At 40.9% G+C, this 14,296-nt stretch overlaps 1 pseudogene; it reads left to right on the plus strand.

The window, feature by feature from the left end:
• The first annotated feature begins 7,057 nt into the window (after positions 1–7,057).
• On the plus strand, positions 7,058–13,488 carry LOC147442795 (uncharacterized; annotated as a pseudogene).
• The last annotated feature ends 808 nt before the right edge of the window (positions 13,489–14,296 follow it).

Raw genomic sequence — 14,296 nt, forward strand, 5'->3', positions numbered from 1 at the left:
TGGGTTCCATCTTAAATGCTAGAGTCCATTATAGCCTCAAGCTCAAGCATAGTATTACATGAGAAACTTGCTCAATGAAAATTAATATGCATTCACTATCCTCTATGAAACCATTTTCTTTCATGTATTTCTGTACATTATATACATATTATCATGCACTTTGTAATAGGAATAAATTTTGAATTTCTTAAAATAAAAAAGAATGTAGCAGGGCATATCTTACGTTTAGCACGATTTCAAAGATTGTTGAATAGTCTATTAAATAGAGCTTTTATGAACGAGTTTGAGATATTAAGAGAGAACATATATTCTTTTTCTAAATAATACACTAGAGACGTATTTGATAAAGATTAATGAATAACAGATAGTCTGTGTATGAACAGTAAAATTGAGATTTTTATTAATATTGAGTGGCATAAAATGGTAACCATTTTTTTGCAACATTTGTCAGCCTACTCAACGTCCTCTTCCTCATATGTGTATATATTTTTCTACGCTATTAAGTTATCTAGAGTAAATTCCCCCTCTTCGTTTAACCTTTGTGGCGACACATACATTATACTCTTCCCAAAAATGTCACCTTAGTCATATATTTATATTACCACCCTTTTGTTTTTTGCTTTGTAAATAGAATCAGCATACAATAACCAACTATATACCCCCAAACTTTCTTACCTCTTGTGAATTAGTAGTAGAAAAATAATATATCCATCTTCCACCCCATATAGATAAATTCCCATGGAAATCAAATCTCCACTTGTCTTTACCAAAGATTATGGTCCCTCTCTACAAGTCTTCTATGCCCCCTACATAGGTGGCCCAATATCTCTTAAGAATATACATATAGTTTCTCTCCTTTCAAAAAGACTCCAATTGTATATTATTTTCATAAGAAAATAATACTGGGCCCTCCTCTATTTGTTTAAGCATCATAGCCTTTTGAAAAAGCATGATTCCCCTTAGATGCATACAAGCAAAGGACCCATACAAGAAGACTTGGAAGCAAAAGGTTCCCTAGCCTAGTGTGGACCTTCCAAACCGAATTCCTTGGTGCATGGGCATGAAGAATAGTCCAAATTCATATCAAACATGTTGACAAGGTCAATTTTGCCTTTTGAAGCATGTCATTCCGAGCTACAGGTAAAAAGTTATGGTCAAATTAAAATAGTGTAAATCAATCAGATTCGCAGCAAAAGGGAACTGTAAATCAAGTAAATCAAGAGGGTGAGATCTTATTTTTCCCCCACTCATCTTCTAGAATAGCAATGAGTGTTCAAGGTCACTTGCATGTGATGGGACCAACCTAAAGATGCTTTCTAAATGCCAAGACAGACAAGTTGAGATACCCCGCAGGAGCCACCCGTAGGGCCTCATGGTAGGGCCCACCTACATTATGCACCCCTATGGAGCCTTCACGGTCTAAAATGATATTTTTGGTGAATAAGTAATCCCTTTTATGTCCAATATTCAATGAGTGGTCAAAGGACACTTAATTAGGTCTAAATCACTTACTCTAATTAAGTGTAGCATAATCCCACTCCTACACAACTATAAATAGCCCCCCTTGGAGAGACTCAAGGACACACACCTATTTTTTCAACTTCATGTTGTTTCTTGATCAATAGTAGAGAAAACCCCAACTCTCCCTCTTTCACATCCTCCCTCCTAACCCTCCTCTTTGGAGGAAGTGCAACTCTATTATCCACTCTTTCCATTCTACACTCTCTTACTCCATTAACCCAATAAATCATTTGTAGCACCTCAATAACTTGTAAATACATCATGATATCTCTCATGGTTATGTTAATGATCATGAAATCATCTTCAAAACTTTCAAGTGTCGCAATTCGTGATGGTTAGCCAGCGTCTGTCCTCCCCTTAAAAGGTGTGCGAGAAATCAAGTAAGTGTTCTATTCTCAATTTACCATTGGTTTGTTTCTCCACACTTATTCAATTGGTCTAAAGAAATTTCTCACTCCAACTCTCTTTTGCTTCATTACATATGCATGTGGCTACCTCTCATGGTGATTTTATTTGTGTCACGGCATTGCATAGATGGAGATGAGCTCTCTATGCAAAGTGTGTTAGTTTGATGTAAGTGATTCTCTTGTGTGTTTGAGAGGCAAGTCATGATTTTTTGATGAGTGCTTGAGAGAGAAAGAGTTTGGATGTATTATGGGTATTCTTATGGGGAGAAGGTGAATGCTATTCCACAAATTGCAATTTCATTTTGATGCACGACATTGGGTTGCATAATCGTTGATGGTGTTCAAGTGTCCAAAGTGTATATAGAGTAAGGGGGTTTTCAAAGTGTGTTGCTTGAGTGGGTGAGTGCAAGTGTTATTTTGATTGGTTTCCTTCTCCACTCCCAAAAGAAGGTGGTGCCCCAAGTAGTGTGCGTACCTCTTTACGAACATTTTGTGAGGGTAGGCCCATTGGTTTGGGTTTAGAGGCCCCATTTCAAAAAGCTCGCCCTCAATATCAATATTTTATATTTATGTGTTTTATCTTAAAATGCATGGGTAGGCTTAAAATAAGTTGAAAAAGTAGTGGAGACCCAAAAATAGAGTTTTTATGAGTCGCGACCTAAAAGTTGCGTTTTCATCCAAAGAGAGACGTTTTTTGCAATTCTGTTTGCGCGGCCTTGTAGACCAAACCTACTCCCGTCGTTTTGAGTAGCTGGATTGCTCTATTCTAAGTTCGTTTGTAGAAGTTATGATGAAAACAAACAGAAGGAAGCAGCAGTGTAGTATACACAGGGACAGGCAGACATACAACATCATACAGCTCTCCCTGCTATCAACCAAGAAGTGGGTTGTTTCTTCATGGTAGAGTATTTCAATTGATATTATGAAGGTATATAATTATGTTTTTTTACTTTGATTATCATGTTGAATTGGTTGCACGAGTATGTTCTTTTGACTATTTTGTAGGCGATGCAGAAATCAATGTGTGAAACAGGATCTGTGCAAAGTGTCATGATAGAAATCTAACCTTCACGGATCGCTTAGCGATCACGTTCTTATATTATTCTCGCAGGTATACTTAGTGCGAAAATCATGCAGGCTTTTCGAGGAAAAGAAGGATAAAAGCACAACGAGTGGTGCGTTCGGGGATCATTCACAGATCTCCTCTTTTGCGAGTGCGAGTGCGAGTGCGAGTGAGAGTGCGAGTGCGAGTGAGAGTGAGACGCTGCATGCAAGCGGACTGAAGCTCGAGGGTGGTCGGGAGGTTCGAGCTCCGTACAACAGAGTGCGCCCATATATTTTATTTCTCCTCTATTGTATCAAAAATCTGCTCTGATACCAAGTGTGACGCCCCAGAATCTGGGCGCGTCGGGGAGGGGACCTTTGGGGCCCGGCTCGGATGGCACCGGCTCGGGTCGGGGTGTTTCTTCAAGGGGTCCTGGCGCGGACGGCACCGGCTCGGGTCGAGGTGTTGCTTCAAGGGGTCCTGGCGCGGACGGCACCGGCTCAGGAGGGCCCGGCTTGGACAAGACCGGCTCGGGCGTGGTTGCGTTCCATGGGTCGACGGCCGTTTGCGTAGAGTGCGAGTGCGAGTGAGAGTGAGACGCTGCATGCAAGCGGACTGAAGCTCGAGGGTGGTCGGGAGGTTCGAGCTCCGTACAACGGAGTGCGCCCATATATTTTATTTCTCCTCTATTGTATCAAAACTCTGCAGAAATCCATCAATACAAAGATCTCTTTCCCTATCTTTTGCTGTCGATCTCTATTATTCGGTTCTTGTGACACACTTCTTTTCATATCCTCAAGCTTCATAAAACATATTGAACCATGCTCTCTTAATCATTGGAAACGTGTAGAAAAAGATTCTTCTAGCTTTGGGTCAGGGGAGAATCTTTTTCTTCTTGTATCATTGCAATTCTGCTTTACAATGGTACATGGCCAAAACCCCTTGTCTCCCTGCACTCTTTGAACTCTTTGTTCACTTTTGGTAGAGGATACTCACAAAGACTGTTGCAGTTCCTCTCAAGATAAAAAATTGCACAGCTTGCTTCCCATCTTTGCTCTTTACCGTAGCATAAGAAAAGCCATCATCCAAGACCTTTGTTTCCATTCAAATGGTTGTGATGTATGGCTGCCCAAGGATAAGGGGATAGGTAGACATCTCCTGCACAAAGAAGTTTTGCTCATCCTTCACATTACCAATCACTTTCACATTTGGACAAGCCCCATACAACTCTTCTAATGAGTTATTTGCAGCTCTAATCATCCACCCATGGTCTGTGTCTATCGGCCACTTATCCTTTGTGTCAAGAATCTTGGACATAAGATTGATCTCAGAGCCATGATCTATCACTGTAACATATGGCTCCTCAAGATCACCGACCTTGACTAAAGTTTCTGTTTAGCTCTTGCCCAATGACTTTTGGAGTAGTGGCTTTTATAGGAGGCTTCATCTTCATCATCATCATCCGCAAATCTAGCATGTGCTTCCTACTACACTCTCATCACAATCACTCTCTTGGACATGTATCCCATGTGCCTTAAGTGACTCCCCTTCACCCTCAGACTGTGGAGGAATAGACTTGCCTCTTTCTTTCTATAATATCTATAATTTCTTCATGGAAATTGCATTTAGCGATGCCAAGAACTTGACCAAAGGTAAACTCAACTTTGCTATTCAAAATCCATTTTTCCAATACCTGCTTTAATTTTGTGGCATCTTCAATGTCAGATTGTAGTTTGTATGCAGGGTCTTTTGCTTTGGCTTTTCCTTCTTCCCTCTAGATGTATCCTCCATAGGAATCCCATGAGGAGGAGGCACATGTGGTGGAGCCTCATAAGAAGGTTTTGGATCCTTTCTTCCTCCGGCTCTTGTAACCCTCTTCAAAGTAGAAGAACATGCATGTCCATTCTCAAATCTACGCTTCTCTTCCACAATTGCTTCATTGTTATAGCATTTTGCAAGGTATGCATGCACTGATAAAGAGTCCACAAGGTCATCTTTACCTGCTGTATGGAGTATGCAATCACCAGATTCATGGTAATACCTGTTTAGTTATCTTCCCTTTTTTGGTTGAGGCTACTGCATATGGCCACAAGCTATCAACCTCCTCAAAAGCATCTAGAGTAGACTTTAACACTTTATTTTGAATTAGCTCTATTTTTGCCCCAATAGGTAGAAATATCCACTCTAAAAATACCATGGTCTGTGCCATCACACCATATGCATCTATGCACAAATCCTTTTTTGCTTTGGGATTTCTATCCTGCAGGTTGTCCTTTCTCTTCAAGCCTTGTTAGATTTAACTTCATTTCTTGCATGCCCTTAACAAGCTCATCAAGCATTGAATTATCACCTTTTGGACTCACAATAGTAGGATTTCATGGAATCTCTGATGTGTTAGGAGTAGAGGTAGTACCATTAGCCACCATCTTGTCCCTACAACTTTTCCTCTTAGCAAGCAATGAGACTACGTCCTCAACCTCTTTCCTCTTAGCCTTTAGACCCTGTTCTATACTCTTGCCTTCAAGGAGTAGCTCTAGATTTTCTTGGAGCTCAGAACCTGCAGCTTGAAGAGACAATTCATTCTTTTCACTATCCAAAGTGGCTCACTCTGTTCCTGATAGCTGAGCATAGCACTGCTCAAACTCTCTCAACAATTCATTGATGGAAAGTCCTTCTCTTGGCTTTGCAAATTATTCCAAGAAGGTCCTTTTTGTAACCCTTTCAGAGTCCTACATGAAGTATTTCTCCTTTAGGAATAATTTGAATTGCTCCCAACCTTCTCCATGCTCCTCTCTGATTCCCCTTACATGGTCTTTAATCTTGGGGACCACAACAAGCTCAAAACTATGAATCATGTCCACCTCTGGAAGCCATTGTAGCTCCATCTCCTTTACATAACCAAGCACAAATCTCAATCAAAACCCAAACCTCTTTCATGGTATCATGTAGCCTCACCCCCAATTACATAGTCGTAGCACCAAACAGTTGAAAGGAATGCACGAGATTCCACCTTCATGGCGATGATTTTTTGATCTTGTAGAAATCCCACACACCATTTTTATAATGGGAAACCGTAATTCACTCCCTCACAAGCTGAAATACAAGATTACAAAGAGGCGGGACTGCAGCACACATAGATTGGGCAACCATGGAAGCTATTGCACAGTAGAGAAAATTTGCAGGTTTTTCTATAAAAAACAGCCCTCTCTCTCTCTAACCCATGGCAATATGAGCTGACGTGTCAATTTTTCGGCCATTTTGCCACTTTGGACCAAAACTAGCTCATTTTCAGCTCATTTTTTGTTGCGAAAAATCCCAAACGAAGTGAGAAAAATCCTTAAGTTTGTGAGATCACTCACATAACCATAAAAAACATAGATAATCATCATTTTTCATCAATATATCACTTTGGGTCACTTTTCGTGCAATTTTTCAACAACGCCTGTTAGCTTTGCTATTTTTGGCAGTTTTTTCTGGCATCACTCTTTATAGGCGAGATGAGTGTGCCACCATGAAACACTTGGAGTATGTGTTACCATATACATGTGTTAGTGATGTGTGTGAACACACTAGGACCGCCGGGGCATTTTTTCCCTCTATAGGAGGTTTTTCCCCCCGTGCATTGTATATACGCCCATCACTCTAGGGCTATCTATCTTTCCATTGCACACTAAGTAACACACTCTCTATTGTGTGCCTTGAGCTTCCTTCGTCTTCTCCAAACTGTGTGTGTTTCTCTGCAACCCTAATTCCAACAATTGGTATCAGAGCAGGTCACGTCCTCCCAGGCTTAGTCGCCAGCTGCTCCAGCACACGCCTGCTCACTTTCTCCGATTTCAGTGAGCTTTGGAGAGCGTTCCCAGGTCTGCTCAAAATTTTGATTTGGGCTCATTTCGGCCTCCGTTTCCACTACAGGCAGTACTCCACAGGCTATTTCGTTATTTTGTGTAGAATTTTTGTTAGTGCCGTTTTCTGCATAACGGGTGCCTTATAGTCTTCAACGGTTTGTGCTATATAGTAGAGGTTGTTCTCGCTCCGTTTCTCCTATTTTCGGGCAGTTTTCACATCAGGTGCAGCATTTACCATGGCTGACAACAACAACACAGATGTGTTTAAGATGTTTTCTATTGAGGACAGGTTGGATGGGGAAAACTACCCTATGTGGGCTTATATGATGCAACATGTTCTTGTGTCAAAGAGTGTCTGTAACATTGTGGAGCGCATTGATATACGGCCTGGTTCTGCAGATGTAGGCGATGTTCAGGATGTTGCAGGTCTTCCTGCAAGGATTGCAGCTATTAGAGTTGTTTTGCTTATGGCAGAACAAGCTCGTTGGGATGTTAAGGATGCGCAGGCTCATGCATTGATTGCGTTGTCTGTGAAGCGCACCATTGTTCCTCACATCCGTTCAGCAAAATCTTCAAAACAGGCTTGGGATATTTTAGCAGGTCTTTATGCAAGCCGCAATGAGGCTAAAATTGCTTTGCTGCGTAAAGAGCTGGAGTCGAAGATTATGCATGAGGAAGATGATATGGACACTTTCCTTGCTAGTGTCAAGTATATCAATGAGTAGCTTATTTCTGCAGGTGAAGTCATTTCAGATAGTTCCCTTGTGCAGACTGTTCTTGATGCCTTACCAGATTCCTACCAGACTTTTGCTAGTACTTGGAGACTTATGACCCAAGGAAATCCTGAAGTTGTCAAGTTTGATGCATTATGCACATTGCTGTTGCAAGAGTCACTTTCCAGAAAAAACAGGACTAGGCAGTGTGCAGTTGAACAGGATTTTATTGCTTCTCAAAGAAAGGGTGGTAACAGTAATGCAGCCACTTCTTATGGTTCTGCTGCGAGTGGCAAAAATTCTGTTCATAATGCTTCTGCTGGAAGCACTTCGTCTGGCAATTCTAGTGATAAGGACAAAAAGAAGATGCGTTGCCATTATTGTAAAGCCAATGATCACTTGATCAAGTTGTGTCCTAAGTTGAAGGCCAAAGAGGCTAAGAAGAAAGAGGGTGGTTCCACTACAAATGCTGGTTCCACTACAAATGCAGCCATTGTTGAGTCTTGTGTGAAAGGAGACTATAATGCTGATGTTGATGTAGAATGGGCTTTTAGCACAGAGTGCACTTACAATCCTGCTGTCCATGATGCATGCTTGTCAGTTTCTGCAGATTCACATGTGTGGTATTTCGACAGTGGTGCTACAAAGCACATTACCTCACATCGTGAATTGTTTACCTCTCTTGAGTCTGCCCCTCATGAGAATTTAGTCACTTGTGCCAACAACGCCTCTTATCCAGTTCAAGGAGTTGGAAAGATTGTGCTCACTGCTGCTAATGGTAGTTCCTTCACACTTGTTGATGCACTTTATGTACCTGGGATCAAGAAGAATCTCTTGTCTTTATCTGCACTTGCTAGACTTGGACTTGTAGTCAAATTTGTGGATGACAAATGTACAGTTCATGATCTCAGTTTTGGTGATGAAATTGTTGCATCTGGCCTTTTGTGTTGTGGGCTGTATAAGCTCACTTTGTATGACAAGTGTGGACAAAATTTTTCAAATGCTGTTGCAGATTCAAGGACTATTTCAGATGAAAAACTTTGGCATGCACGTTTTGGTCATCTGAATTTTGCGAGTTTGCTGCGTTTGCAGAAATCTGATATGGTTGCTTCTTTGCCACCTCTTGAAGCACCTGTCAAACATGTTTGTGAAGGCTGTATTTTGGGTAAGATGCAGCGTTCTAAGTTTCCAAAGGATGGTTCAGTTCGGGCCACATGCAGGTTGCAGCTTGTGCATAGTGATGTTTGTGGGCCCATGCAAACTCCGTCCTTGGGCAATTACCTGTACTTCGTGACTTTCATTGATGATTACTCCAGGCATGCATGGGTATTTCCAGTTAAAGTGAAGTTCGAAGTTTTTATGTGCTTCAAACAATTTCTGGCTATGGCTGAAAATGTCTCGAAATGTACTATGGGCACCCTCCGTTCTGATCGAGGGGGGGAGTATATGTCTCATGAATTTAATGCATTTCTGGCTAGTCGTGGGATAAAACACCAATGTACAATGCCTTATAAACCTCAACAAAATGGTGTTGCTGAGAGGAAAAACAGGTCACTGACGGAAATGGCACGATGTATGGTCAAAAGTCAAGCTTTACCGCATTCTTTTTGGCTTGAGGCCATCATGTGTGCCACTTATGTACTTAACAGGTGTCCTACGAAAGCTTTGCAATCTACTACTCCATATGAAGCATGGCATGATAGAAAGCATTCTATTGAGCACATGCGTGTTTTTCGTTGTTTGGCATATGCTTTGGTGCCACAAGTGCAGTGCAGAAAATTGGATGATAAGGCTATCAAATGTATTTTTGTTGGTTATAGTGCTGAAAGCAAAGGTTACAGGTTGTATCATCCGCAAACAAAACGTATTCTGGTTTCACGGGATGTAGTGTTTATGGAAGATTCTGTTCAGCCCTTGCTGTCATGTACTAGAGACAATAATGTAAGCTCACAGGACATTTATGACACTTTGTTGCCTCTTTTCAGTGGTGGAAATACGAATGTAAGCTCCAATGGCGCAAATGTAGAGCCTATGGGGGTTTCTGAAAATGTTTTAGATCAGCCTATTACTGATGCAGATGTACATGATGTACTTGATGAGAAAAGGGATGAAAATGAGCAGGCTAGAGGTATGCCAAAATGGCTGGTGCACACTTTGCGTGACAGTAAATTGGATGCACCTTTGTCTAGTCGTACTCGTTCAGGCTCTCGCCATGCATCTTATGCATCAGATTGTTATGCTTTGGATGTGTCTAGCTTACATGATGTTGAGGAGCCTATGACTTTTGATGAAGCACAAAATTTAGAAAATTGGATGGCTGCCATGCAATCAGAATGTGATGCACTTATAGAAAATGCCACACGGACTTTATGTGATTTGCCTCATGGCAAAAAGGCCATTGGTACGAAGTGGGTTTACAAGTTGAAATGCAAGCCAGATGGTGAGATGGATCGCCATAAGGCTCGACTTGTAGCAAAGGGTTATGCGCAGCAAAAAGGCATAGATTATGAAGAGACTTTTGCTCCCACTTGTCGTATGACTACTGTACGTTTTCTATGTGCATTGGCAGCTCATTTTGGTTGGGATGTACATCAATGAGACATTGTTACTGCTTTCTTGAATGGTGACATATTTGAGGAAGTTTATGTAACGCAGCCTCCCGGTTTTGTCATAAAAGGACAAGAGGACAAAGTGTGCAAATGTAACAAGGCTTTGTATGGGTTGAAGCAATCTCCTCGTGCTTGGTATGAGAAAGCTGACACTCATTTGGTCAAACAAGGCTTTTGTAACAGTCCAACAGAAAGCACATTGTATGTAAAGCGTGAGGGTGATGTACTTCTCATTGTGGTTCTTTATGTTGATGATTTGCTGATCACTGGACCGAATGAGAGACACATTGCTGAATTTAAGGCTGATTTCAATGCTACTTTCAAGATGAAAGATTTGGGGCTGTTGCATCATTATTTGGGTATACAATTTAAGCAGTGTGATGGTGGTATTGCCTTGTGTCAAAAAAGTTACATAGAGACATTGCTATGTAAGTTTGGACTTGAGGATTGCTAACCTATTGCCACTCCCATGGAAACAGGTTTGAAGTTAAGTCTATATGATGTTGGCGATCCTGCTGATGTCACTCTTTACCAAACTGCTGTTGGCTGCCTCATTTATGTATGCAACACCAGGCCGGATATTCAGTTTGCAGTCTCACAGGTCAGCAGATTTATGCATAGCCCAGGGTCTAAGCATAGGCAGGCTGTCAAGAGAATTTTCCGCTATCTTAGTGGCACTTTACATCTTGGCTTGTTTTAACCCAAGGGGGGATCATTGCCGCCAGACTTACATGCTTTTTCGGACTCAGATTGGGTTGGTTGTTTTGACACGCGAGTGTCCACAAGTGGTTTTTGTTTCATGCTTGGCAGTTCATGTATATCATGGTTGAGCAAGAAGCAACCTACTGTGGCCACTTCGAGTTGTGAGGCTCAGTACAAGGCAGTCTTCACAGCTACGGTTGAGTGTGTATGGCTCAGACACCTTATGGCTGATTTGGGTGTTGGACAGGACACTGCCAACACTATCTACACTGACAGTTAGAGCGCATTGGCAGTTGCGAGGAACCCAGTTTTTCATGCTCGCACAAAGCACATTGACGTGCATTACCACTATGTCCGGGAGAGGCTCCCAGCAAGAGAGATCAGCTTGGCTTATGTGCCAACACAGGACAACCTTGCAAATCTTTTCACAAAGGCATTGTCTTGTGAGAAGCTTGAAGCTTTCCGCAAAGCTTTTGGATTACTCCCCTTTGTGGACTGATCCTTTCCTCAGGGCATGGAACTTCCCTTTACTCATGTGCCAGCTCTCATTCACCGCATTACTCCACGGGGGATTTGTTACCATATACATGTGGTAGTGATGTGTGTGAACACACTAGGACCGCCGGGGCATTTTTTTCCTCTTTAGGAGGTTTTTTCCCCCGTGCATTGTATATATGCCCATCACTCTAGGGCTATCTATCTTTCCATTGAACACTAAGTAACACACTCTCTATTGTGTGCCTTGAGATTCCTTCGTCTTCTCCAAGCTGTGTGTGTTTCTCTGCAACCCTAATTCCAACAGTATGTACATAATAAAACCAAAATTGAGTTCTTATCAAGTGGAAAAGCATGCAAAGGTGCCACATCCAGGGCCACAACTCCCTAGATAGGTATGTACATGATAGCGACCGCAATAGCCGCTTCAACATATATCATAATATATACATGATTGCTTCTATTTGCATGGATCAATAACTGTCAAATGTGAGGTGAATGTTTTTATTTCACACTATATACATACCACGACATGAAAACGTGGCTCTATAAACAAGGTTTCTTGGTGAGGAATGTAATGGATGTAATGATGCCCGTTATGTTTGCAATTTCCAACCTTGATCAGAAGGCACCAAATATGGGCAAAGTGTGGATGACATGGTGGTCAGTCCAATAGAGTGACGACTACCATTCTCTGGCAAACAACGAAGAATTTTGGCCAAGTATTTTCATGAAAGATGAAAGAGCGCTCATAGTCTACTCCATAGTGTGGCTTGCATGCTCGATTCAGAGTTTTGAAATTTGGATTTGATGTCCAATACAAAGGTTATCAGCAATTTCTATCACGTAGTCACCACGTTCTACTCCAACGTTCAAGACCAAATTGATTGTATCAAAGAAATGAGTTCATTTAGATTAAAAGAAGTTCCTTTTGCGAATGATTTTTTACAGTCAATGGAAAAAGAGCAACCTGCATGGAAGTGGTGGTGGATGATGAATGGTGGAGAGCATTACTCGACCTTACATCCCCTTGCAATGAAAGTACTGGCACAATGTGCAGTAAACTCAAGTTCAGAGAGAATTTGGAGTATGTACAAGTACGTTCATAGCACTATTCACAACATTTTATTAGTGACAGAGATGAAAAATTAGTGTATATGTTTTGCAACAAAAAGATATTGCATCACATTGAAAGTGCTAGCTACGAGAAAGAAATGCCAACCTAATTGTATGATTGTCAAAATAAAGACGAAGAAGAGTTCAATGTCGGTGTATCTCAATGCACTATAGAAAAAATAGAAAAGAATCTGTCATAACAAATGTGGAAGTTGAATTACAAAAAGACCCACAACACTCAGACTTAGAACCTGATAACAATTCATAGATCCAATATAGCTTGAGAGTAAAATGAAGATTGTGTCAAAAACCATTATGAAGGAGCTTGTATTCAATGTGTTTTGATCATATACAATGCTTCATAATTTAGTAGCAATTACACATAGTTTTTTTATCTCAATTATTATGCTCAGAACTTGCATCTTAGTCACCAAACAGATTTCTAATTGTGCTAGGGGTATGTTGGCGGGTTTGCTTGAATTTATAATCATTTTCCATGTAAAACACATAACATATTTCTTGTTTAATATCTTATGAACAGATTGTGTATCGACTACTATTTTGCATTAAACAAATTAAATAGACGAAGTGATAATAATGACCACATGTCAATGAATAGTATCCACTCCATTCATCAAAATTCTTGTAGAAAACTGAACAATGGAAAGATGAAGATGCATCCGAAGTTAGACGAAGGGACCAAATCTAGATGCAGGACAACGTGACTAATGTGTGTCTTGCTGAGTCAGATTCTCAACATCTTGGCTTAAGCGATGAATACTTTTATCCATACGGACCTATGATGGTTGGGTGTTTGTGTGGCTATAGAAAGCCGTTTATTTTTGCATCTTTCTATGCCTGCTATGTCATGTAGATATCCTTCTAGTTTTTTAACTGTAGGTCCGCCCCTTCAACTATCAATGCCACCTCATCACGGGTGAAAGTGACACAACTCTCCGTGATATTATGGGTGGCAACAGTGATATCTACTCTAATTCACTAGAGACGAACAGAAGCAACACCTCCAGGTAATATTTCAAGTTTTACTAGAGAATAAACTATATATTAATCTAAAGAAAAGTGAATTTTTCTTACAAGAGATTCAGTATTTAGGTCACATTATCTCTCAAGATTGCATCCAAATGGATCCATCAAAGCTAAAGGTAATAAAAGGATGGCCTAATCCAAGGAATCTACATGAACTAAGATGCTTTATAGGTATGTGTCCATACTATAGAGGCTTCATACAAAACTTCTCACAAATTGTGGGACCATTACATGACCTAAAAAATAAAAATGTTAGGTATATATGGTCCACCAAGGAGAACAATTCTTTCGAAAAGCTTAAAGAAAAGCTTATCTCTCAACCTGTGCTTACACTGCCGGATCTCTCAAAGCCATTTGAGGTCCAATGCGACACTTGTGGTGATTTCCTTGGAGGTGTTTTGCTCCAAGAAGGGCATTTCATAGCCTATGAAAGTCGAAGGCTTGACCCTATTGAGCAAGGTCTAGGCATATATGAGAAGAAACTCTTAGCAGTTCTACATGCTCTAGAGTTGTGGAAGCACTATTTTATTGGGGACTCCTTTTGTTTCACGGACGGATCACCAAAGCTTACGTACTTCATGATGCAAACCAAGCTCTCCGACAAACAAATGAGGTGGGAAAGTTTCCTTTCTCAATTTAATTTTCATATTGCTCACATTGCTGGCAAGCATAATCAAGTAGCCGATGCACTCTCAAGATGACTGAGAGTGAATGCAGTATCCATAGCAACTCACAATGATCTATCTTCTATGATAGATGAGTATGCTATTGATCCCACTTGATTATGCTGGCA

Source organism: Adiantum capillus-veneris, chromosome 14 (genome assembly GCF_014529385.1).
Source record: "Adiantum capillus-veneris isolate H3 chromosome 14, ASM1452938v2, whole genome shotgun sequence".
Classification (NCBI taxonomy): domain Eukaryota; kingdom Viridiplantae; phylum Streptophyta; class Polypodiopsida; order Polypodiales; family Pteridaceae; genus Adiantum; species Adiantum capillus-veneris.